This window comes from Mandrillus leucophaeus, unplaced genomic scaffold, assembly GCF_000951045.1.
Source record: "Mandrillus leucophaeus isolate KB7577 unplaced genomic scaffold, Mleu.le_1.0 Scaffold317, whole genome shotgun sequence".
Taxonomy (NCBI): Eukaryota; Metazoa; Chordata; class Mammalia; order Primates; family Cercopithecidae; genus Mandrillus; species Mandrillus leucophaeus.
The window spans coordinates 801,774-826,060 of NW_012103332.1; the positions used below are offsets into that span (position 1 = coordinate 801,774).

Below are 24,287 nucleotides of genomic sequence, written 5' to 3' on the forward strand. Positions count from 1 at the left end.
ATACAAACTTTTGGGGATTATTCTTTATTCTACACTGTCTTCCTATTATTTTTCTGATGTTGGGGTGTTTCTATTTAGTATCACAGTAGCTAACTGAAGTAAATTTTGGGAATAGAAAATGAAGCTATAATTGGAAAGGAGATTTTGAAACAACAGAAGCACCTGATGTCATGATGTCGGTGGGAATAAGGGGAAGAATGTACTGATGAGCCCCAGTACCGCTGGTTCGGAATAGCCCTGGGAATTCTATAGCTATTTGCCAAAGGATTGTTTGATTGATACAGTCGGGAGTTCCTGTGACCAAATCTCAGCCTTAGAACCAACTTTCTGTGATAAAGTATACTAAGCAAAGAAGACTGTGGCATTGTAACCGATGCTACTGAGTATGCCACAAATGTTCATACAAATTTTGTGTATTGTCAGTGCTGTTGCATAAATCGTTTTAATATGGGATGTTTGGAAATAAGATAGGCACTACACTGAAGGGACCAAATACTGAATTCTCCAAGTTAGATACTATTTTTCACTATGAATTTATAATATATTGCTATATAATAACATCATTATTACTGCAAGTGATGCAGAATGTTATGTTTAGAGTTTTTCTTTTTTTTTAAATTGGAAAATCGTTTAAATGTTAGCACAGACAAAATGTTTCCTATTTATTTATAGTTATTAAATAAAAATGTGTAGCACATTAGTCGAGTGCATTGTTTTATAAATTATTCAGTTGCAAGTATCTATCTAAGATTACTTTGCTTACAACTTAAATGCAGAATGTTGATGTTTCCTTGTTTCTGTTTTTCACTTGAGTCAGCTAGAAAATATTTTTCATAGACTTTGTATATAGCTAAAGATTTTTTTCTTATGTGAAAATCATCAATATGGCCAATTCCTGTTGGAAAAGAGGCATAATTTTTCAATTTTTTCCTCCAAAACTGCAACTTCAGAAAATATGTAAGAGATGTAGCAATTAACCTACATGCACATTTATAATACTAGAAAATGGGCAGCTAGTTATATTCAAAGACAGGATCTGATAGACCCAAATTGCTTAAAACATCACAGTTATTGAAGATATACCCCAGGGAATTTGAGAAACCATTTAACAGATGAAAGTACATTTTGAAAAGTCTGACCTTACAGGCAATCATAAAATGAATCAAAACAGTGCTTTTTTCCCCCTGAAATGTACAGAGCCCATCTGTGTCTAATCCAGTAATTATAGACTGTGTTCAATTACCTTTTCAAACTTGGAGCAGACTGGAGACTAGGCAGTGAACAAACACAGGGTTTTGTCTAGACCTCAATTGACCACAGTCTAAAACTTGAATTTATATCTAATTTTATTTTTTGTTTGGTTTGATAGTTCTTAAAGGATTCATTTTTGCTACTTGGTGTTTTACCTTCTTAGATTTGAGAAACTGCCTTTTCTCATCACAAAAGGTTTTGTATCAGCTATAGCTTATGCTGTAATCAGATGCTGTTTTCGGAATACTTATTCTTGTCTGCAAATCAATAATTTGCACTGGAGAAAAGACTGCATGGGGTGGGGGAAGGGATTTTACCAGTGAGTAGTATTTTTTTTAAGTAGCCTTTAAAATGTTGCTGCTGACTATAACTCTTTTTTATGTGCTAGGAAAAAATAATTTATTTTCTCCTTAAATTTAGAAAACTATAGGTAATTTCCAGTTGCTTTGTACACTTAATGTCTCCAAAAATATGTGTAGACTGCTAAAGCACATCTGTCTCTCTTTTATCAAATGTCTTATAGTTTTTTCTGGGTACACATTTTTATTTCATTTACTAATCAGACTGGTATCCAGTATAAGAGACAGTGTATAGTATTCAAAGTCCATTTCAAATAATTTCTCTTAATAAAGTCAATTTATGATCTGATGAGTCTTTGAGTAAGAATTAATTACCCCAGCCAGTTCAAAGTATTTAAATTTTATCCGGGAACCTTGGCTGTTCAAGTTTTTCTTAAAACACAAGGTAAACAAAAGATGACCACAATTTTTAGAATTGCTTATGTGGTAGTCAAAGCTCTTTTTTTCCATTATTTAGTATTCGCAGTTATTCGCCTTACAATTAGCACTGGAAACAAATGTTTTGAGGTATTATTAGAAGTAATCATTGCATATCAGGCCATGAATTTTTCTAGAAATTTTACAACCTTTCCTAGTATGTTATATTAATAAGTTTTATTCTTTTAGGTCTCACTATCCTTTGGAACTTTTAAGGACTTTGTCATTGGGGAGAGAAGCGGTTTTATTTGGTTGCATGAATGTACTTTCTGAGAATTATATGGAGAAAGTGAAACTTAAAGAGGATTACAAGTACCTTATGTTGAATGTTTTCATGAGACGTTTACTTGCAAACACTTGGATAATATGATTTCCTTCCCTCCTTCCCAACTATATTCCAAACAATAGTTTATGGAACTATTGTTATAATTAGCCTCCGTTGTGTGCTTCTTCGGATCTTCATAGAGAAGGCAAAAGATTAGCCTTCCTATCTGGGAACTTGAGAGACCCTTTGGATCCTCTTTCATATACCCCCTTATCTGATCCAAAGAAAGCATTCTCTAGTCTTTCTTTTTTTTTTTTTCCACAGCCCAGAGCCCCCTCCTAGTTCCTGCTTTCATTACCTAATGTGTGGGTACTCCCTTTGGTGGTTTGGATTTTATATTCGTTGATTTGTTGATTAACCTGTTTATGCCACTTCCACTGGATTGTAAGCTCCTTCAGATCAAAGACTAGATGGATGTTATCCTATCCCATTGTGTTACTCCTTAAAACACAGTGCCTGGCTTGTGACGGGCACTTGCTCCTTGTTAACCAAATGAGGAGAGAGTGGATCATCCATTTGAGATCTTAGTATTGAAAGGTAGGAGTGAAGGATTTTTAAAAGTTAGTAGAAATCACATCTTAGTAACATATAACTCTCTTTTTTGCCATAACCGAATAACTGAACAATAGAACTTTTTAAAATTTCTCACTTTAAATTTTTTTAATGAGACCAATGATAGAATGAATTTTATTCATGAAGTCTCCATTTTCCATGGAAGCTATCTGTTGCTGTGCTTAAGAAGTTGATAGCTTTACTTACAGCAATTTTTATGCAGCTGCTTTCTCCATCTGCAGTGAGAAGACTGAGAAACATTTTTCTGATTCATGTATCTACGTATATCTTTTTCTTCATGATTCATAAAGAAGCCTTCAGAAAGAGTCAGTAAACAGTATTGAATACTTACTACTTTCAAGGTGCCGCTTGATACAGTGAAGCCGTAATATACAGGTCCTGGCCATGTGGATTTTGAAGTGTGTGGTTGATGATCACATTTCCTTTAAGCTGGATTCTCACCTGCAATGGAAGGTGCCCTCTCAACAGTTCTTTCTCCAGTACTGACTCTTAACGTAATTGCATGTCCTTACCCCCACTGAGGTCTTCAGTGTCTTTATCACACCCCTACCCTCAGGTTAAAAGGGGAAGAAATCACACCATTTATAAAAGCAGTGATGGAACATCGGTCTTTATAAGAAAAAAACAGAAGTTTGTGATTGCCTGATCACAGTCAACTGGCAATTCATTACCGCATTAGCAAGGAGATATCCCAGACCTCTGGCTTTGCTGTCAATATGGAGTGCTGGGGTGGTTTTGACTCAGCATTAAAAATTTCATCAGCCATGCTGTTTTGTCAGGTATCTGTTTAAGATGTAGCAGTGTGATTTTTACTAACTTGATTTTAGAGATTTTCAATGTGTCACATTTAAATAATCTACTTATGACCTTTGAAAATATCACTATACCTTTATGTTGCTCACCAGGGAATGTGGCCCTTAAAAGCAACCATAAGATCCAGGAACAGAGCAGTGAGAGCCATGACCATAAGATGACTTCCACGAAGCAGTCTAACTCTGTTGGTTGAAATCCTCCACACTTTCCTTTCCTTCTTCAAACCTTTTTCTCTGTAGTTTGATTATGATTGGCTCCTGGCCGGATAAAGTGGTGCTGCTTCTGGGATAAAACTGTAATCAGGCACTTGAGTCTTACTTCTACTGGAAGATCCCAGATGAATGGGAAACCCCATGAGCCCTGGCTTGCTTAGACAAAGCTGAGATTTGAGATCCAGGCCAGACAGGAGCCCATCCTCTATCTGAATCTCCACTCTCAAAGTACAGGTACTTCTTTACTTAACATAGAACCAAATTTCTGAGATTTCCTAAAGAGACAATCAGGGAAGGATTTCCTATGTCTGTCTCCTCTCATTCTTTGGGAAGTCTTAAAACTTTTCAACTTAGACTGCTTCCTTCTTTCAATTCTAAGTTGAATGCCCTTATGTCCGTTTGATATGTATATTATTATTATATTCCTGGATTTTATTCTCAAACCCAGTTGGAGTTTCAAGACAAACAGTTGGTTTTCTGTCAGCCCACAAATTGAGCAATGGTTGGTCAATTATGGTCTTCTATTGATTGAGGCAGAGTCACATGTTAAAAGTATATTTTATTAATAGCCCACAAAGCATACCAACTGCCAGCTTTTTGCCATGTCTAACTTTGAGCAATATTTAGTAACAATATTCCCAGTTTTCATCTGTGGATTACTTAAATGTGTCATCCAGAAAGTCACTTTAAGATACATTGGTGAAAAAACCTTCAAGCTTAGATATTGTGTAATCTGCTTACCTACTTACCAACTCATGCTTCCCAGAGTACTGACTCACAAACGTGCCTCAAATGCAGAAAAGCAAATCTAGTTCAGTATTATAAAGGACTGTTAATGTCCTGGCTGTTTGCTCTATGGTGTGCTGGTTAATCAACAGTAGATGATTGTGGCAGATACCTATCCTTGGTCCCGAAACCACCCTTCTGTCAACAATAGTACCTTCCTCCTTCTTGGGAACTGATCCCCCCTCTGGCTTCAATCAAGTGGTTTCAGTACAAGCTGCTGTGTTTCCATAATATCTTCTACCCTCTAGGTCACAGACCAGAGGTAGCAACCAGACTCAAATCAGGCCAATCAGAATCCTTTCCTAAGGTTTTTTAAAGTTGAATTAGAAAAAAGAATTATTCTTAGTCCAGAGGCCTGGATTTCAGCAAACAAAGCGCAGGAGCTGTTGGTGGCCAGTTTTCATTGCTAAGCTGCAATGAGAAAATTAAGGCTAAAATGCAGACAAAACAAGTCGGAGTTAAGAGAGTTCTAAAGGAGTTTTAAATATCTGGTTTAGTTGTTTCAGAGGCTAGCAATATCCTTGCCCTTCCCATCTTTTGATCATTTAAGCTAGTGGCTCTTGCAATTTTGCTTCTAGGGGATATTTGCCAATATCTGGAGACATTTTTGGTTATTACACCTAGGGGGCTGCTACTGGCATCTAGCAGAAAGAGGCCAGGGATGCTGCTAAATATTCTGCAATGTACAGTTCTCCCACAAACATCCCCGTCTCCACCCCCAAACAAAGAATTATCCAGCCCAAAATGTCAATAGGGCTTAGGTTGATAAAACCTGAACTTTAACCCATCCTTCATGTATTATCTTAGTATTTTTCAAATCTTCTCTCCTGCTTTGGAAAGCTAACTAGAATTAGTTTATGTTTAAGAGGACCTTAACCTAGGGGCGCGCGCGCACACACACACACACACACACACACACACACACACACACACAAATTATGAGTGTTGTTTGGTGATTGTACATATTTTTGGTCCCATATTTAAGATTTTTCAGTTTATAGCTGCCCTAGTATACAAATATCCCATCACCCAGGTTTAGAAGGACTATTGATCCCCCTACCATATAGATTCAAATAGATATTTCTAGCCTGCCTTGGGTACCTAAACAATACATATTCCAAACTATTGAAGCAAAGGCTATTCAGGAATTGCTGCTAGAATTGCATCAAAATTATGCTGTCCTCCCTAAGATTTCTTTTATGATTAATATTCAACTCATATATTAGAGATGAAGTCACTATTTTTAGGAATGATTATGATAAAAAATCAAACATTCAGTTTCATAGAACAAAACATAGCTGTCGTATGAAGTCCGTGATAAAGTATTGCTGGCACAAGGAACTGTGAGTGTCCATATTAGCATAGTCTGGACAAGCTACATTCCTCTTTGAAACTGTCAGAATGCATTGTACTTTTGATTCATCTTCCAGCCCACGTTCAAGCCATGGCATGGATTTCTTTTTTTAAAGTTTTTAAATTTTACTTTAAGTTCTAGGATACATGTGCAGAATGTGCAGGTTTGTTATGTAGGTCTACATGTGCTACGGTGGTTTGCTGCACCTATCAACCCGTCATATAGGTTTTAAGCCCTGCATGCTTTAGGTATTTGTCCCAGTACTCTCCCTCCTGCTTGTCCCCCACCTCACAACAGGCTCCAGTGTGTGTTGTTCCCCTCCCTGTGTCCATGTGTTCTCCTTGTTCAACTCCCACTTATGAGTGAGAACCTGTGGTGTTTGGTTTTCTGTTTCTATGTTAGTTTGCTGAGGATAATGGCTTCCAGTTTCTTCCATGTCCCTGCAAAGGACATGATCTCATTCTTTTTTATGTCTGCGTAGTATTCCATGGTGTATATATGCCACATTTGCTTTATCCAGTCTATCATTGATGGGCATTTGGGTTGGTTCCATGTCTTTGCTATTGTAAATAGTGCTGCAGTAAACATACATGTGCATGTGTCTTTATTGTAGAATAATTTATAACCCTTTGGGTATACACCCAGTAATGGGATTGCTGGGTCAAATGGTATTTCTGGTTCTAGATCCTTGAGGAATCTCCACACTGTATCCCACAGTGGTTGAACTAATTTACACTCCCACCAGCAGTGTAAAAATGTTCCTGTTTCTCCACAGCCGCTCCAGCATCTGTTTTTTCCTGACTTTTTAATAATTGCATGTCATGGATTTCTTGATGGACAGATTGATGAAAATAATGTTAGTGAATGACTTGACAAAGAGGATCTGAGACATTTAGCAGGTGCCTGCAAGTTAATTACCTAGATTAAGACCCAGATTTAAGATTACTTATATTTTACACACAATCTGTTTTTCTTAACTTCCTTTAATTTTTTTTTAAAAAAACTGTGACTGGGGATGATCTGTGTTTCTCTTCCTCTGTCTTCCTCCATTGCTTTGGTTAAACTAAAGTTAAACTAGCAGAGTATTTTGTGAAGCTGAGTTTCTCTTTCTGTCTATCTCTTTGGCACACAGTTGACACATAGTAGGCACCCATTATAAAATGCTCATAAAATGATACGTGGTGATTTCCTGCAGTCCCCTAGCTCTAAATATTCTCTGTAGTCCAGTAACTCCCAGATTTATATTTCCAGGTCAGACCTCTTTGAAACCCTACACTTAGAAACATCTACAGATGTCTTCCTACCTGACATTATTTCTGTTACCTGAGGATCTAATAGACAATCTCCTTGCTGTTCATCACACATGCTTGATATGCACCTGTCTTAGGGCCTTTGTACTTATTGTTTCCTCTACTTGGAATGTTTTTCCCCAAGTATTTGCCTGGAGATACCTGTCTGCATAACTTTTACTTCTCCTCCAAACATTTTTTTGTATGTCATCTTTTCAATAAGTTCATCCTGACCACCCTGTTGAAAATTAGAATTCACTTTTTCCCTACACGCTTCCTAGATTTCCCTTACCTTACTTTACTTTTGCTTTTTGTCCTGTAACACTTATCACCACTTACCATACTTTGTTAACACACTTACTATTGATTTTAACATATTGGTTGTACTTATTGTTTATTATTTGTCTAAAATATGGCTGGATTATAACCAAAACCCATGCTCATTTAAATAAGGGTCTTTTGATTCCAACTTAAATTTTTGTTACAAGACAACCTACAGAATGGGTGAAAATTTTCGTAATCTATCCATCTGACAAGGGTCTAATATCCGGAGTCCACAAGGAACTTAAACAAATTTATAAGGAAAAAAACCCTTTAAAAAGTGGGCAAAGGACATGAACAGACACTTCTCAAAAGAAGATATACATGCAGCCAACGAACATATGAAAAAAAGCTCAACATCACTGATCATTAGAGAAATGCAAATCAAAACCACTGTGAGATACCATCTCATGCCAGTTAGAATGGCGATTACTAAAAAGCCAAAAAACAACAGATGTTGGCGAGGTTGTGGAGAAATAGAAACACTTTTACACTGTTGGTGGGAGTGTAAATTAGTTCATCCATTGTGGAAGATGGTGTGGCAATCCTCAAAGAACTAGAGGCAGAAATACCATTTGACGCAGCGATCCCATTAGTGGGTATCTACCCAAAGAAATATAAATCATTCTGTTATAAAGATACATGCGTGCATACATTCATTGCAGCACTATTCACAATAGCAAAGACATGGAATCAACCTAAATGCCCATCAATGATAGACTAGATAAGGAAAATGTGGTACCTATACACCATGGAACACTATGCGACCATAAAAAGGAACACGATCATGTCCTTTGCAGGGACATGGATGGAGTTGGAAGCCATTATTCTCAGCAAACTGACACAAGAACAGAAAACCAAACATTGCCTGTTCTCATTTGTAACTGGGAGCTGAATGATGAGAACACATGGACACGTGTTGGGGGAGCAACACTCACTGGGGACTGTCAAAGTGGGGACTGGTGGGAGGGAGAGCATCAGGAAGAATAGCTAATGGATACTGGGCTTAACTCCTAGGTGATGGGATGATCTGTGCAGCAAACCACCATGGCACACGTTTACCTATGTAACAAACATGCACATCCTGCGCATGTACCCCAGAACTTAAAATAAAAGTTGAAGAAAAAAAATTTTTTGTTGTTACACAGCAGTTCCTTCTTGTTAACTTCAAAATAATCCTGACATTTTAGTATCTGGCACTCCTGGTCTCCAAGTAACAAACTTCATATATATATTGTTTATATAATCTTTGTGCAACACAAAAAAAAACCAAGATTTTCACCGAACTTTTGGGATGCTGTCAAGTGAAATACAGGATATGTGCCATAAATGGGAGGCAAGAAGTGACAGTTCAGAGATAGGTTGTTGTATTCTAGAGAAGCAAAACTGGGGGATATGGTGAGGTCCACATATGACATACTTAAGACACCATGAACAGACAAAAAACAAAAACAAAATAACGGTGGTTTCAGATACGAGCCCTAAGTTGAAGTCCTAAAAGCAGGTGCTTTTCACATGGGCACTTCAGTGTCCTGTGCACTAGGGGGAGTGTCAGCCATGATGCATTTTATTTAGTGGTGATTAATAATTCTCCTGAGCAGTGATGGAAAGCTAGCTAGTATTGAAGTTAAAAACATCCTATATTTGGACTCAGAATGCCTTTTACTTTTGTGTTAGGATAGCCAAGGTCATTTGTTCTGAGGTTGCCTCTGTGGCATGGTGACGGATCAGTGGTAAGCATGCAGTAAATATGGAATGCTTCCTTTCCAGGCTAGAACATAAGGGACTAGGAGACTTGTATATTTTTCTAGCTAGCTGCCGCTTTGTAACTTTTTTTTTTTTTTTACTGTGAATATATTTTATTTAGTCATTTTTGTTTACAATTGAAACTCTGGGAATTCAAAATTAACATCCTTGCCCGTGAGCTTCTTAGAGACACCAGAAAAAGTTTCAACCTGTGTTCCACGTTGTTCTGCTGGGCTTTGTCCAAATGAACCTTTTTGAGCTGGCTGCCATCCAGTTTCACGTGGATTCTCTTGCCCACAATTTCACTTGGGAAGATCAAGTCCTCAAGGATTGCGTCATGCACGCTGTCAAGAGAACGCTCCTGGGATGCTTTTGCTTATTTTTTATGTGGCTTTTTCGAATTGGCTTAGGCAGAATTCTCCTCTGAGTGATAAAGACAATATGCTTTCCACTGAACTTTTTCTCCAGCTCGCATACTAGCCGGACTTGGATTTTCTGAAACGATTTCAGTTGAGGAATGGGAACAAAGATTATGATAGCTTTCTGACCACCACCAACTTCAATTTCCTTGGCTGCCATAATATTCAGCTCCATGAGCTAAGCCTTGAGGTCCGAGTTCATTTCCAGCTCCAGAAGAGCCTGGGAGATGCCGGACTCTTAACAGTACACTGTAAAGTATGGATTGTTTACCCTCATTGCATGGCTGACTGAGAGCTGCTGCCGAGCATCAAGAGGGAGTGTCATACTGCACATTGCAAGCAACACAGTGTACTGTGTTGCCAGCATTCTTTGGAACTCATCTGGCTTCTCGCCACTGGGCTTCACGATCTTGGTGCTCCAAGAGAACATGGCCTTCTCCTTGCTGAGCACAGGCTTAGGAAGAGCTGCTTTTTAAAAATTTAAGTGTTATTTGTAGATTAACATACAGTAAGCTTGACCTTTTTGCTAATACAGTTCTATGAATTTTAGCATTTTATGTACAATAGTCCCATCCCCCACCTTATCCATAGTTTAATTTTCCACGGTTTCAGTTACTCGTGGTCAACTGTGGTTTGAATTTTATCCTCTCAGTTCATCACAAAAAGAAAGGTGATTACAGTACAATAAGATACTTGGAGAGAAAGAGACCACATTCATATAACTTGCGAGAATTCTTCTATTTTATTATTATTGCATTTATTCTCTAACTGTACCTAATTTGTAAATTAAACTTTATCATAGGTATGTTTGTATAGAAAAAACATAGTATCTATAGAGTTCAATGCTATCCTTGGTTTCAGGCATCCACTGGGGGTTCTGTACTCTCTCCCTTTGTGTGTATGTGTGGGGGTAAGATTCCTAGGTGAGTGTATGTTTAATGATATAAGAAACTGCCTTACACAAATGTTCATAGCAGCATCACTCATAATAATCAAATAGTGAAAACAATCTGAGTGTTCATCAGCTAATGAATGGATAAATAAAATGTATATCCATACAATGGAATATTATTCGGCAATAAAAAATGAAGTACTGATACCTGCTACAATATGGATAAACCTTGAAAATATGCTAAATTAAAAAAAAAAAAAAAACAGGAACCAAGGGCCACCTATTGCATAATTCCATTTACACATAGTCTCTAACTTTCTAAGGTTCAGGACATGATTTTTCAACTTTCACAGTGCTGTAAAAGTGATAAGCATTCAGTAGAAACCATACTTGAGTTTTTGTTTTTGTTTTTTGAGACAGAGTCTCTGTCACCCAGGCTGGAGTGCAGTGCTTGATGTCAGCTCACTGCAACCTCCACCTCCCAGGTTCAAGCGATTGTCATGCCTTAGCCTCCTGAGTAGCTGGGATTACAGATGTGCACCACCACGCCTGGCTGATTTTTTTTTTTTTTTTCTTTTTTTAAGCAGAGATGGGGTTTCGCCATGTTGACCAGGCTGGTGTCGAACACCTGACCTCAAGTGATTCGCCTGCCTTGGCCTGCCAGAGTGCTGGAATTACAGGCATGAGCCACTGCACCCAGCCCATACTTCGAGTTTTAGATTTTGATTTTTTCCCAGGCTAGCGATGTGCAGTATGTCACTCCCTTTTGATGCTCCTCAGCAGCTCTCAGTCAACTATGCAATTATGAGGGTAAACAACCCATACTTTACAGTGTACTGTGTTGCCAGCATTCTTTGAATATGACTTTGTCCAACTGTAGGTAAATACTTCAATAAGTGTACTGAGCACACTTAAGGTAGGCAAGGCTAAACTGTGATGTTTGGTAGGTTAGGTGTATTAAATGCATTTTTGACTTCCCATATTTTCAATTTATGATGGATTTATTGGGACATAACCCCACCATAAGTGAAGGAATCACTGTATATGAAATGTCCAGAACAGGCAAATCCATAGAGTCAGAAAGTAAATCGGTTGCCCAGAATTGCAGATGTTGGGGGAAATGGGGAGTGACCACTAATGGGTATGGGATTTTGGGGGTGATGAAAATTTTCTAAAACGGATTGGGGAGATATAATTGCACAACTTTTGAATATACTAAAAACCATGGAATTGCACAATTTACATGGATGAATTGTTTGCTATGTGAATTGGAGCTCAATAAGTCTACTATTTTTTTTAAACTGCTGCTTATTTTCTAATGTGGCTGTACAATTTTGTGCTCCCACCAACAATGTATGAGAATTCTAGTTATTCCACATTCTCACCAGCACTTGGTATTGTTAGTATTTTTTATTTCAGCTATTTTAATAGGTGTGTAGTGACACATCATTGTTAATTAGCATTTCTCTAATAGCTAATGAGGCCAAACATCTTTCATGTGCCCCTTTGCCTTCTTTAGTGAAGTGTCTGTTCAAGTCTTTTGCTCAATTTTAGTTTAGTTTTTTGTTTTCTTAGTTTTGAGTTTGAGAGTACTTTGTACATTCTGAACAAGTCCTTTGTCATGTGTATAATTTGCAAATATTTTCTCTTAGTCTCCCATTTAACTTCACTTTTCCTTCTCTGAAAGTAAATACTTCTTGCTGAGTTTCGAGTGGTATCAGAGCTTTATTGTCTGTGTACTCCTGTATCCTGAGTGCCTCATAGAGTCTGGCACAAAACAGGTATTCAGTTAATATTGGATGGATGAATGAATGAATGAATGAATGCGCTGTTTTCACTGATAAGCAACAGATTTTTTTTTTCTGAGAAATAATAAATATATAAGTAGATCTGAGTAGATCATTTTCCAGATTACAACATTTCCTTCCAGGCATCTCTTCAGAAAAAAAAAAAAATAATATCTACTATAGATTAGAAAGCATGGCATGATCCAGCTTGATTTGTTGAACATTTCATGTTCTCCTCCACCTCACAGCCTTTACATATGCTGTTCTTCTGTTTCAGAGAGCTCTCATGGTATGCTTATGTTTTTGCTTCATAGAATTTTATTTGTAAATGTTTGTTTAGTGTTTTTCTCCCTACTAGATGTGTAAGTCAGTGACTTTTACACATTTTTATTCATGTATCCCCTAAAAGAATTTTGAAAAAAAACTGAGTAACCTCTCATATGTATCTATCAATCTGACATCTATAATTCTTCATTGTAAGTTTAAATAATTGCAAAGGATATAATTTTCAGTGCACTATAAAACTTGACATTTTAAGCGGAACTAAAAAGTTCCACTCTTTTAAATATATCTCATGGAATCTGAATACCATATTTGATATCCACCATCATTTGCTGAAAAAAAATTCTTAAAAAAACTTTACAGTCATCAGTTTTACAACCTTTTTCTTCTTGAACTCACATTTCCATTTCATTTTCCCCACATAATGTCCTATCCCAGTTTATGTTTGGAAATGTTTTTTAAATTTTTATTAAAGTAATTTTTGGGGAACAGCTTGTTTTTGGTTACATGGATAAGTTCTTTAGTGGTGATTTCTGAGATTTTGGTGCTCCTGTCACCCAGAAATCTTTTCTTGATCATTTCATCATATTTTTGTGCCACAGAAATAGATATGCAAATTGAAATTTAATTTTAAAAAAAATTTCCAATGATGACCAAAAGTCTCTAAGTGTTGTATGTTGTGGTGTTCCGTATTGAGTTACCTTTGTAATTATTACTAGTGTATGTGGATTAAACGACAACAGTAAAAATACACTATTTTATCAGTAGAGCCTCTCAAGGTGATGCATGGGTTTAGTTTTTGCTACCTAGGTTGTGTGCAAGTAGACGAATATCACTTTTTTAAAGAATCTGACAAGGTTTAATATCAATTTCATTCTTAGCTTTCATTTCTTAGAGACGTAAGAGCTGAGAACCCTCGTTTACGTAAACAAGGAGATAAGAAGGGAGCTTTTGTTAGGGCACTGCCACTCCACTCACTTCTTGGAACTTCCTCTGAATTACATGCCAAAACTGCATTAACTTTTTTTAGTGACCTGTCAGATGACAACTCAGTTAGATTCTCTATTAATTTTGTTGGATGGAAAAAAATTGGGAGCCCTTGACTTGTGAGAGACTCTGTTGTCCAGTCATTAGAGTCATTCACGTTCTCAGCTTCCGCAGGATTTCTGAGCGTCGTTATGTTTGAGGTTTTTATATCCAGGACAGTGCAGCATAGTGGGGGCGGGTTTGGTGAGAACTCTGTGTTTGTGTTCTGAAGTAGGAGAAGGAGATTGCATCGGGCATGTGGGAAAGTAGAGCCAATGAAATGTGGGTTATGGCAGGTTCTCATGCAGAGCTGCGTAGGAAGAAGACAGATGAAGGTTGGGGATCTAGACATCAGTTCCCTTAAAATTACATGTGCCCCATACACCTTAGCAATTCAGCCTCCACTTCCAGGGATCCCCGTCCCTCCGCTGTGTGGACTGCTGCTGAAAGCTACAACAGGTATTTTTTTTTTTTCCTTCAACGCAATTTCCTCAACTCAAGGCATCTAGTAATAACTCAATAAATTTTTTTTTCACTGATATTGAATACTGGGAAAAACTTTTTATGTAAAATTTGACTCCAAACCTGTGAACCTTTTCAGTTTCATTTGAAAAGATATAAAAGGGAAAGTTTTATCCTTGAGTAGTCTTTTATGCCATGAAGTTAATTTTCAAGAACAGAAATATTCTTTTACAAGTAAAGTTTTTATTGACTCCTAGCTTCTTGCTAACTTAGTAACACTGCCAATTTCCCTAAATTCTTTTTCTCTGTTTTCCCAATTGCATTGTTTTAGTTATTTTTTACTGTTTTTCAAGTAGTAAGGCTCCACTCAAATTCTTTACTAAAACAATGTTAGGGTGTTTTTGGTACATTTTATACTAATGTAATTTTCACAAGATTAAAAAAATAGTGTTGTCATTTGTTTCCCTTTGCCCTATAGTGCTTTCGAGGTATCTGGCAGATACTTTTAGGTATATTACACCTAATAGAGGTCTTTGTGTGTACGTCAAATGAGTATGTTCTATGCTGTTTAGACATATTAACTGCAGATTGGCAGCTTCATCTTTCCAATAATGTGCAGGTTCTTAATGCTTAGGAGTATCCTGGAGGTTTCTGTTTTTCTGAGAAAATCTAATACAGATTTTCAGTTGCCTTTTAAAATGCTATACTTCTCTAGGAAACCTTATCTTTAATATAGCATCTGGTTTTCTGTGAAGTTACAAGTTTGAATCAGAATTTCCAGCTGTGCAATCTAGTTTTATGGAGCCTGAATTGAGAATCAAAAACTGGGTTATGTATTAAAATACCAGAAGTAAATGTTATCTTTCTTTTTATAAAACAGCATGACAATTGTATTTAAGTATTTCCAATTTGCAGAATTATTGTTCATGAACTGCTTCCAGAGAAGCAAGATTAAATAACAGCTGAACAGCTTTAAGTGAATAGGTTACATTATATTCTTCTGTTAGTGTCTTGTGAACCTAAACTCAGTGTCTCCACAGCAAAAGATAAGAATCATAGAATGTTAGAATGCAAAACAGCCTGAGAGGTCATGTAGTGTGACTCCCCTCATTTTCCAGATGAGGAAACTGAGGTCTTATTTTCCCTCGTGTAGAGAAGATATTAATAATTACTAACGAGTGAAATAATTGGGTTTAATTGCGTTGGAATAATCATGTTGTTCACTGTTTTAAAATGCAGTCATTCTGACAGACAGTGAGAGGGAGTTGGCAGCAATGGTCCCAGAGTGTGGCCTGCCTGCCTCGGAGGCTGGGGGCGGTACTGTGAGGCAAACAGAATGAGAAACCATATAGCAAAAATGTGGCTGTTTTCAGAAATGCTCCTAACTTTTAACTTTGTAACTCCTTTTTAAAGCTGTTATGTTAAGGAATGACAAAATCAGACAAAGGTTCAGTGTATAAAAATACTCTGGTATAGTTTGGCAAAAAGATGTTCATTACAGCATAGTTTGTCCTTATAAAAAATTAGAAGAAACAAACTAGGTGTCCAACAACAGAGAAACTGTTAAATTATGGTAAAATTTTTATTTATTTATTTATTTTTTTGAGACAGAGTCTTGCTGTTGTTGGCCTGGGCTGGAGTGCAATGGTGCCATCTCGGCTCACTGCTACCTCTGCCTCCTGGGTTCCAGCAGTTGTCCTGCTTCAGCCTCCCAAGTAGCTGAGGGTACAGGTGCCCACCACCATGCCTGGCTAATTTTTGTGTTTTTTAGTAGAGATAGGGTTTGACCATGTTGGTCAGCCTGGTCTTGAACTCCTGACCTCAGGTGATCCACCCGCCTTGGCCTCCCAAAGTGCTGGGATTACAGGTGTGAGCCACTGCACCTGGCCAAATTATGGTAAATTTAAACAATGAAATGTTATGTAGCCATTAAAGGTAATTTTTTAGAAGAATTTATAACTACAAGGGGATGTACTCATTATGGTGTTGAGTAAAGTAAGTAGAATATAAAAATTGCATGTCATATGGTTTGCTTATATGAGGGCCATACAGTCATCCCTTGGCATCCTCAGGGGATTGGTGTCAGGACTGCCTGTGGACACCAAACTCTGTGGATGCTCAGGTCGCTGATAAAAAGGTGTAGTATTTGTGTATAACCTACAGACATCCTCCTGTTTATTTCTCTGGATTACTTATAAAACCCAATACAGTGTATGTACTTCATGAATAGCTGTTATGCTGTTTTGGTTAGAGAATAGTAACAAGAAAAAAATCTACACATGTTCAGTACAGGTGCAACCATCCTTTTTAAAAAATATTTTCCATCCGTGGTTGGTTGAATCCACGGATCTGGATGTGGAACCCATGGTCACACAGGGTCAAGTTATGTGCATAAAATGGAAAAGAATATATTACAGTGATGAAAGAGTTTCTTTCTAGGTGATGTTATCATGGACTGATTTTATTTTCCTCCTTGTATTTTGCATATCTCATAAACTCTCCACTATAAGCAGAAAATAAGGTTGGAGAAAAGAAATTTTAAACATAATTGAAGAGCTAAATTTTTTTGTGACACCAAGTGATAGAAAACTCTGAAAATCCCATTGAAGATAGGATCATAGACACATAGTCCCTGATGCCTGTGCTGGTATAGTCACACACGGCTGCCTCACCTCTGCCCCCATGGTGAGGATCCCAGTGGTTGGGGACAGTGACCCATTTGGAACATGAGCAGTTGGGTCAAATCCACAAATAACTGTTTTAAACAGCAGTCATTTTATTTGGAAAAAAAAAAAAAGTCCATTTGAAAAGCCATTTCCCCCCACTGAACGAACATTCCTTTATTCTTTCATTTAGCAAGCAGTTCGGAGTGCCTACTAGTTAGTTCCTCTGACTTGAAGATAACATTCTGCTACTAGTGATTTTTTTGCCCAGGGATTGTTGAAATTTTCATAAATCTCCTTGACAGAATGTTCTATTGTATAAGTAACTTAACAGTTCCTGTTCTCACCTGGTTCGGGTTTAATGATTAAGTTGGATTAACTATTGAATAATGAATGTTTGTGTAGAAGCCAATCAGTGAATACCTGTGAATCCAAAAATGCAGCTTTAATCAGTGCTAGGCTTGGTTGGATCCATATTGCTGTTTCTTTGCAGTACAACATGGGCAAGCAGCTGTGCAAATGAAATGCTGTTTTTCTAAAAGGTAAGTTTTTCCAGAGCACAGTATGGTTTTCTTTGCTTTCAGAATTCTTTGAAAAATCTTTGAATATTTTGAAGTCCTCCATTCCACTTTATAATTTCAAATTAATAACTTCTTACTACTGTAATTTCATACGTTTTATACTACCCCCAGGAAAAAAAGTATTTACTTACTTCACATTTCTGATATTGATTTCAGTTGGTCTCATTCCACATTACAATCATGGCTTTCCATTCCACAAGGTATGGTTTAGAGTTGTGTTTCACATTTGAAATGGGTTGTGCATTAATAAAGCTACTGTTTTTAATTTGAAAGAAAAGATCTTTTAAGGAAAGTTTGTTAGGCACTAGGATAAATTTTTGAAATGTTTGTCTTACGTAAATTCATGATAGCCTCAAATTGTTATTCCTCTCCTAAGAAGTGGCACTTTCAGCTTCTTCATTTGCCGATTTGGCTTAGTTGTATATTTTGTTTCATATGCCATAACCAAGGAATTGTAGAGCTAGTATCTGCTGTCTACGTGAACTTTGTCTTCTTGCAAAAATAACCCTAAATTCTATGAAATAGGTGATGTCTTACTTATTCTTAAAGACCTTCAGAGATAGAAATTCTGTATTCTTCCTAGTGTTTAGTTTCTTTTGTTGTCTACATCTTTCTTTCTCTTTTTATTGAATAAAAAAACCTAGATCTTTTTCTTAAAACTTAAACTGCTTTGCTATTTGATTTTTGCTTACATTAATATAATCTTTTATTATGCTCCTTAAATGTCCTGATTTCGTATTTTGTGTTAGCTGATGGTTTTGCTCTGACAGTGGTGTTTGTACACCAGTGAATTAGTATCACAAAACTGTTCTCCTTGGAGAGATTATGAAGTCTTTGATTTTGGATTGGACCAATGATATAGATAGTCCAAACACAGGTGCTTATTTTTATTTACTTATTCAGTAAATATTAATGGAGTACATATTATGTGCCAGTCTTTGGGCTGAGGATTGAAGATACCAAACAAACAAAAACCACCAGTGCTACTGTGTTCTAATTTAGTGTTTTAAGATGTAGCAAGTCTAATAGGGACACGTTTCTGATATCTTGGCAGTAATATTATTTTGGGCGGTTTATTATCATCATTGATCTTATTATCCAGTACTATTTTGCGAAGAAAAGTCACTGCAAATCTACTTGCTTCTTTTTGCTGGGAGTGCCTCCCTTCAGGAAAAAAAAAAAAAAATCTAAAAAGAAAAAAAGCTTTCAACTTTAGGGAAGACATACATACATGAGTTTTAAGTTTTTCTTTATGAAAAACAGCATGCACTGAGTTTCTGTGGAACAAGAATTCCCCTTATCTAGAAAAGGATGACTAAGTTTGAATTTCCTAATTAATATAGTTATTAAAGTCTTACGTGACTAATTTTAGTACGTAGGAAAACACAACGTCGCTCATTTACATGAATTGGTAATCATCCCTTTCTTTGACAGACCATAGACCTTAGATAGAAACACCTATGAATACATTCTCTCTGGACAGAGGCATACTGTCTCCTTACATTCTTGTGTCTTGGAAGGTAAAGTTGATGTTAGTTTACCTCTGCAGGAACAAGATAAATTTTATTCTAAATACAGTTGATACATCTCAGGAAAATAGGACAAGGTGATTCTGAGGATCGGCGGACAATTTTTTTATCGGCAGATCTTATTTGTGTTTAGGGCAGTGATAACATGGTAGGCAGTATGGACAGGAGTTAGGTGCGAAGATTCTAGAGACAGATTAACTGGGTTTTAATCCATTTCTACTGTGTACTAGCTGAGGGACATTGAGCACAGTACTTAACCTTTATGGGCCTCAGTTTTCTCCTGTGTAAAATCGGGATAATCAGTTTTCTCATGTATAAAATAATGACAACCTTATTAGGTCATTAATGAGGATCAAATGAGTTAATGTCTGTAGGACAGTATAAAACTCTGGTGCATAGTGTTACATAAGTGATTTTGAGTGAGTGAGTAGACATTGAGTTATTCATTGCTGTTTTCAGTTTTAATCACATGTTGTAATAAAGTAACATGTTCTAGTTCCAGGGCCTGATCAGTCAGTGATGATTAAGTACAACAATTCTCCCCCTGTTTTTTCTGCCATGATGGTGCATTATAAGCATTTTAGAAAACAGAAGTCTGTGCTCCTCCTTGGCATATTGTCCAGTAATCCTGGGAATTCAGCCTGTACTTCTGAGAGTAAATTGGAGGTCGAGCTATCCTGACCCCATACGAAGGAGACTTTCTTGTACTGGGGAGTGTGGGAGTCATCTTGTCTTCCCCGCGCCCCTGGCCCTGGAGCCGGAGAGAGGATCCTGGGCAGTGTCCACCGTGGGCCAGTACAGCCAATCCAGGGCCTAGATTTGGAGCCATCGTACTCACAAACTGCTCTGGTTGAAACGCTGGCTTTGTGGGGTTTGTTTCACGTAAAACATGAAGACGCCCACCCTGACATTGTCTAGGCACTCTACTTAAGTCTTCTTTAGATGCAGGCTAGTTTGTCCTGGCCTTATGAAGGAGTTCTCCCCACCTCCTTCGACGGGTATGTAAGTCGCTGCTTCCCATGCATATCATCTAGTTATTTCAGGCATCTGTTCTTTTTTGCATCCTAAGTGCTTAAGGCTTACAGAATTTTAGTCTCCTGCATGACACCATAGTGTAACATGACTGGTGGTAGTTTTTTCCCCAGACTCATGGTGAGACAGCTGTTTAGCATAGAAAGGATTAGAGAGAAGATGTCAGCCTTTCTACCCACGGTTGGATTGGGCGGCACCATCCAAGGCTTAAGAATGACATGCAGAAGCTCCTGATTATAAAATAGCACAAATATGTTAGGCCTAAACTTTTCCTCCTTAGCAGAAAGGCTTGGGTAAGCTCAGTGGGTGGTGTGGGAGAGTGGATGTTGCATTAGAAAAGGTAGAGACTGCAAAGACAGGGCCACAAGTGAGGAATCCAAGAGTGAAGCTGATGGGGTGAGTGAAAGGGAGTGAATTTAGGAGCCCTTAAAGATGTAGAAGCTGGAGGACTTGATAGCAGGTTGGCTGGAGTGGTTCAGCAGGAGACAGTGATCAGCTGTGAGACTGTTCACATAACCAAGACACAGGATCTCACTGGACTGTGTTTGGAGATGGGGGATTATCAGGTTGTGAGAGCCTCAGCGATTTTTGGGTGCCAGTTCATCCTGGTGCCTAGGCCTCTCCCTTACCTCACCACTGGCGTTGCTATTTAAGAAATCAGTGTTCATCTCGCTTATTGGCAGCCTTGGCAAGTCCCTCGGACACTCAGTTTCTTCATTTTTAAATGGAGGATCTTATATTATTTGCTTTACCTTTCTCTTGGAAATGTAAAGAATTTATAGAAAGAGAGAAGTCTCGTTTTTGAAAGTGTATATGGAAAATGTAAACGTGCCTTAATGAAGGTACATTATTTGAGGAGATATAGTTCAACTATAGGATTAAAAAATTGCATTATCTGATAATCATAGATGTTCTTATTCACCTTCCCAGTATTTGAAACATAAATAATTTTTAGAGCCTGTAATGGGAATATGGACAGATAGTACCACTGCTCTGCTATTCTATTTTGCATTTTAACTTGTTCGATTTCTTTGCACTAGGATTAAAAACTTGAGTTTACTCAACAAAATTCATTTGCCTAAAAATGAATTTTATTAGGTTATTTTCCTGTTTAAAAATTTGGTCTGGGGGAGGTGCTGGAGATGGACTAATGTAAGATTATCTTTTTTTTTTTTTTTTTTGCATTTAAGTATACAATTTAAATATAAAAGAAAGCAAGCCAAGGCAGGAGGATCTCCAGAGGCCAGGAGTTTGAAACCAGCATGGGCAACATAGCAAGACCTTGTCTCTCCAAAAAAAAAAAAAAATTAGCCAGACACGCGTGCCCGTAGTCCCAGCTACTTGGGAGGCTGAGGCAGATGGGTTGCTTGAGCCTAGAAGTTTGAGGCTGCGTTGAGGTGTGATCATGTCACAGCACAGCAGCATGTGTGATGGAGCAAGACCTTGTCTCAAAAAGAAAGAGAGAGAGAGAGAAGAGAAGAGAAAAGAAAGAAGAAAGCTGCCATCTTGTGTCTCCATCGTTTGTAAGAGAACATTTTAACATTGTTGGCTTACAGAATTCCTTCACTAGACATTTGAGGTCTTCCAATATTAGCCTAGTACTTACATATGCCAGGCACTTTTCTAGGCCCTTTGCATTTCATCCTCACACACACTCTGAGGCATGTACTATTATCTTTCCCATTTTACAAGTGAGGAAACTGAGGCAATGGCAGGTTAAGTAAGTTTGGAATGCTGTATAGTTCATGAATGTCAGCCTGTGTTAGGTCCCGGCAGTCTGATTCCAAAGTCCATGCTCAGCCACTTTCCTGTGGCTCCTGCATCAGTGGCGCTCAACCCTGATTGTACATTAGAATCATCTGGGGGCCTGATGGAGCAGGGTGGGGAACGGATAAATAACTTCTACAGGGCCCTACATGAGACCACTCAGATCTTCCCTCTTCTGCTTTCAGGTTAAAAGTTACTCTGTCTCTGTTTTCTAGACCTTTGTAATCTCTTCTTGCCTTAATTTCTTGGCACATGTGGGGCTCCTAATGACCTTGTGCAATTAAGGACACACAGCTTTTTGGTTTAGCGCTGTAAGACAGGCACCATGGAGATAGGGAGATGCTTGCCACCTGTATGTAACCTGTGCACAACATTTTACACATACCCTGGCGCTTGATTGTTAATTCCTCAGCATGTAGTTCAATATATTGTTATTTTTGCATCAGGGGAAGAACATGGTAGTTAATAAGATAGATCTAGGATTAAATAGCAAGTCTAACATATCTGAGCCACACTGTTCTTACCTATAAAATGGGAGAAGTGAGAATATTAGAGGACTCTTGTGGAGATTCAGTGAAATATGGAATACGCTCTGTAATGTAGTCATCAGAACTGAATGCTAAATACATTCCCTTGTGAGTGAAGCACACCAAGAAGACTTGGATATGAAAAATCACTTGAAACTATACTGTTCAGTCTTCAGTCAGATGCAAGAAGCCAGGGAATTTGGGGAGCTGGAATAGACCTAGGGATCAGGGAATGCAGTCACTTCATTTTATTAGCAAGGATTGAAGCCTGGAGAAGGAACTTGACCAAGGGTACACTGTGAGCCCAAATATATATACAGTACAATATGTAGTGTACAAATAGTTAATACATACTTTCTTGGTGCTGTGATCATTATTAGTTTTTACTTCGTAGCGTTTGTCTTCTCTGTCACCTCAGTGTGCTTATGTATATGTTATGTAACCCTCAAAACAATTTTGTAGGCCTAGCTTACCTGACCCCAGTGTAAGACTTTGAGATAAAATCCTTAAGGATACTACCATGGGATATGGGCCTATGGAGGTACTGAAAAATAACATATATTTACCTTGTTGACTTTTCTTGCATGAGAGGGAAAAGAGTTAAAGACACTCAAACCATGTGTGCTTGAAAGCCCACGAACCTCTTTCCAGTTCTTCTGTTTTCCCAAGAAAATGAGCCTGTTGTATCTTCATAATTTCTTGCATGTATAAGATTAAAAACAGAGGGGAATGAAGATATTCCAACTATATTTCTAGTAGAACACCAACATTTTGTTTTTGTAACCATGTTGTAAAAACTTCAAAACAGCATTACGCTCTGCAGTTACTTTTAAACCATTATTAATATTTTCTATTGATGCTTTAGTATAGATTTTTAGATTTTTAGATTTCTAGTATTGTTGATTATTATAATTTGAATTAAAAGTGAAAATTCATGATATGTACTTGGAGGACCAGTTGCTGTGGAAGTGTGCAGCCTACAATGAAGATAATAAGATGCGTCATTTGAATCAGTATTTCTCCCACCTAACAATATTTCTCCCACCTCAACAAAAACAATTTTTTTCTATCATAGAGGAATAGTTTTTAGAACTACCAAGGTGAATATGCTGTAGTGTCAATTAAATACAGTGGAAACTACCTACAATTTACAATTCCTAATCACTTTCTGTCTCTTTCTGCAACTCATTACATGTACCACAATGCCTTGATTCCCTTAAGTGCCTAGTAAATTTTCTCTCTGTAGGACTGTGGAATTAGCCATGGGCAGTGTGGGAGGAAAATGCCTTTGCCTTTTCCAAAAATTGGGGTTGCGTAGAGAAAATGATAGTGTGTAGCATTTTTAGTGGTGCCTAAATGTGTATGGAGAAACACCTACTTGAGGCCTCTCCAAAGACTTTGTCTGAAAGCAGAAATATTTGCAGTTTGACTTTACTTGGTGTTTACAGTACACTTTCTGAGCACTTTATGGATATTTAATATTTTATGACATGATCAGCAGTATCTTTTTTTCCAAATAAGTGGGTTTTTAAAAATATAATAATGGGAATCAGAATGTGGCTAACTTTTAAAATTATTTATTATGCAGAGAAAAATCTGAAGCCATGAATTTTAAATCTCATGTAAGTTAAATTTGGAAGTATGCAGATTTGCCCAGAATCTGAATTTCATAAGCCTTGAAAACTTTGACATTTTAAAAATATTTGAGGAGTTTGTCATTACCATCTCTTAAATGCACACATTTTTTTCAGGCTACTCGGGAAGAGAGTGGCTAAGCAGAGCATTGTGGAGTGCCCCAGACATCCTCTACTGGTTTCTAAATCTGAAATAAACTTCTTAGTCATATGGTGATAAGCAGAATTCAGAACATGTCT

The 24,287-nt window shown here is 37.5% G+C and overlaps 1 protein-coding gene and 1 pseudogene across 3 annotated transcripts in view; one reads left to right on the top strand and one right to left on the bottom strand.

Moving 5' to 3' along the window:
• The window catches only part of STX18 (syntaxin 18), a 128,746-nt gene that overhangs the window by 19,931 nt on the left and 84,528 nt on the right, over nucleotides 1–24,287 (top strand). The gene's annotated exons all lie outside the window — the stretch shown is intronic.
• LOC105545050 lies at nucleotides 9,554–10,295 on the bottom strand (annotated as a pseudogene).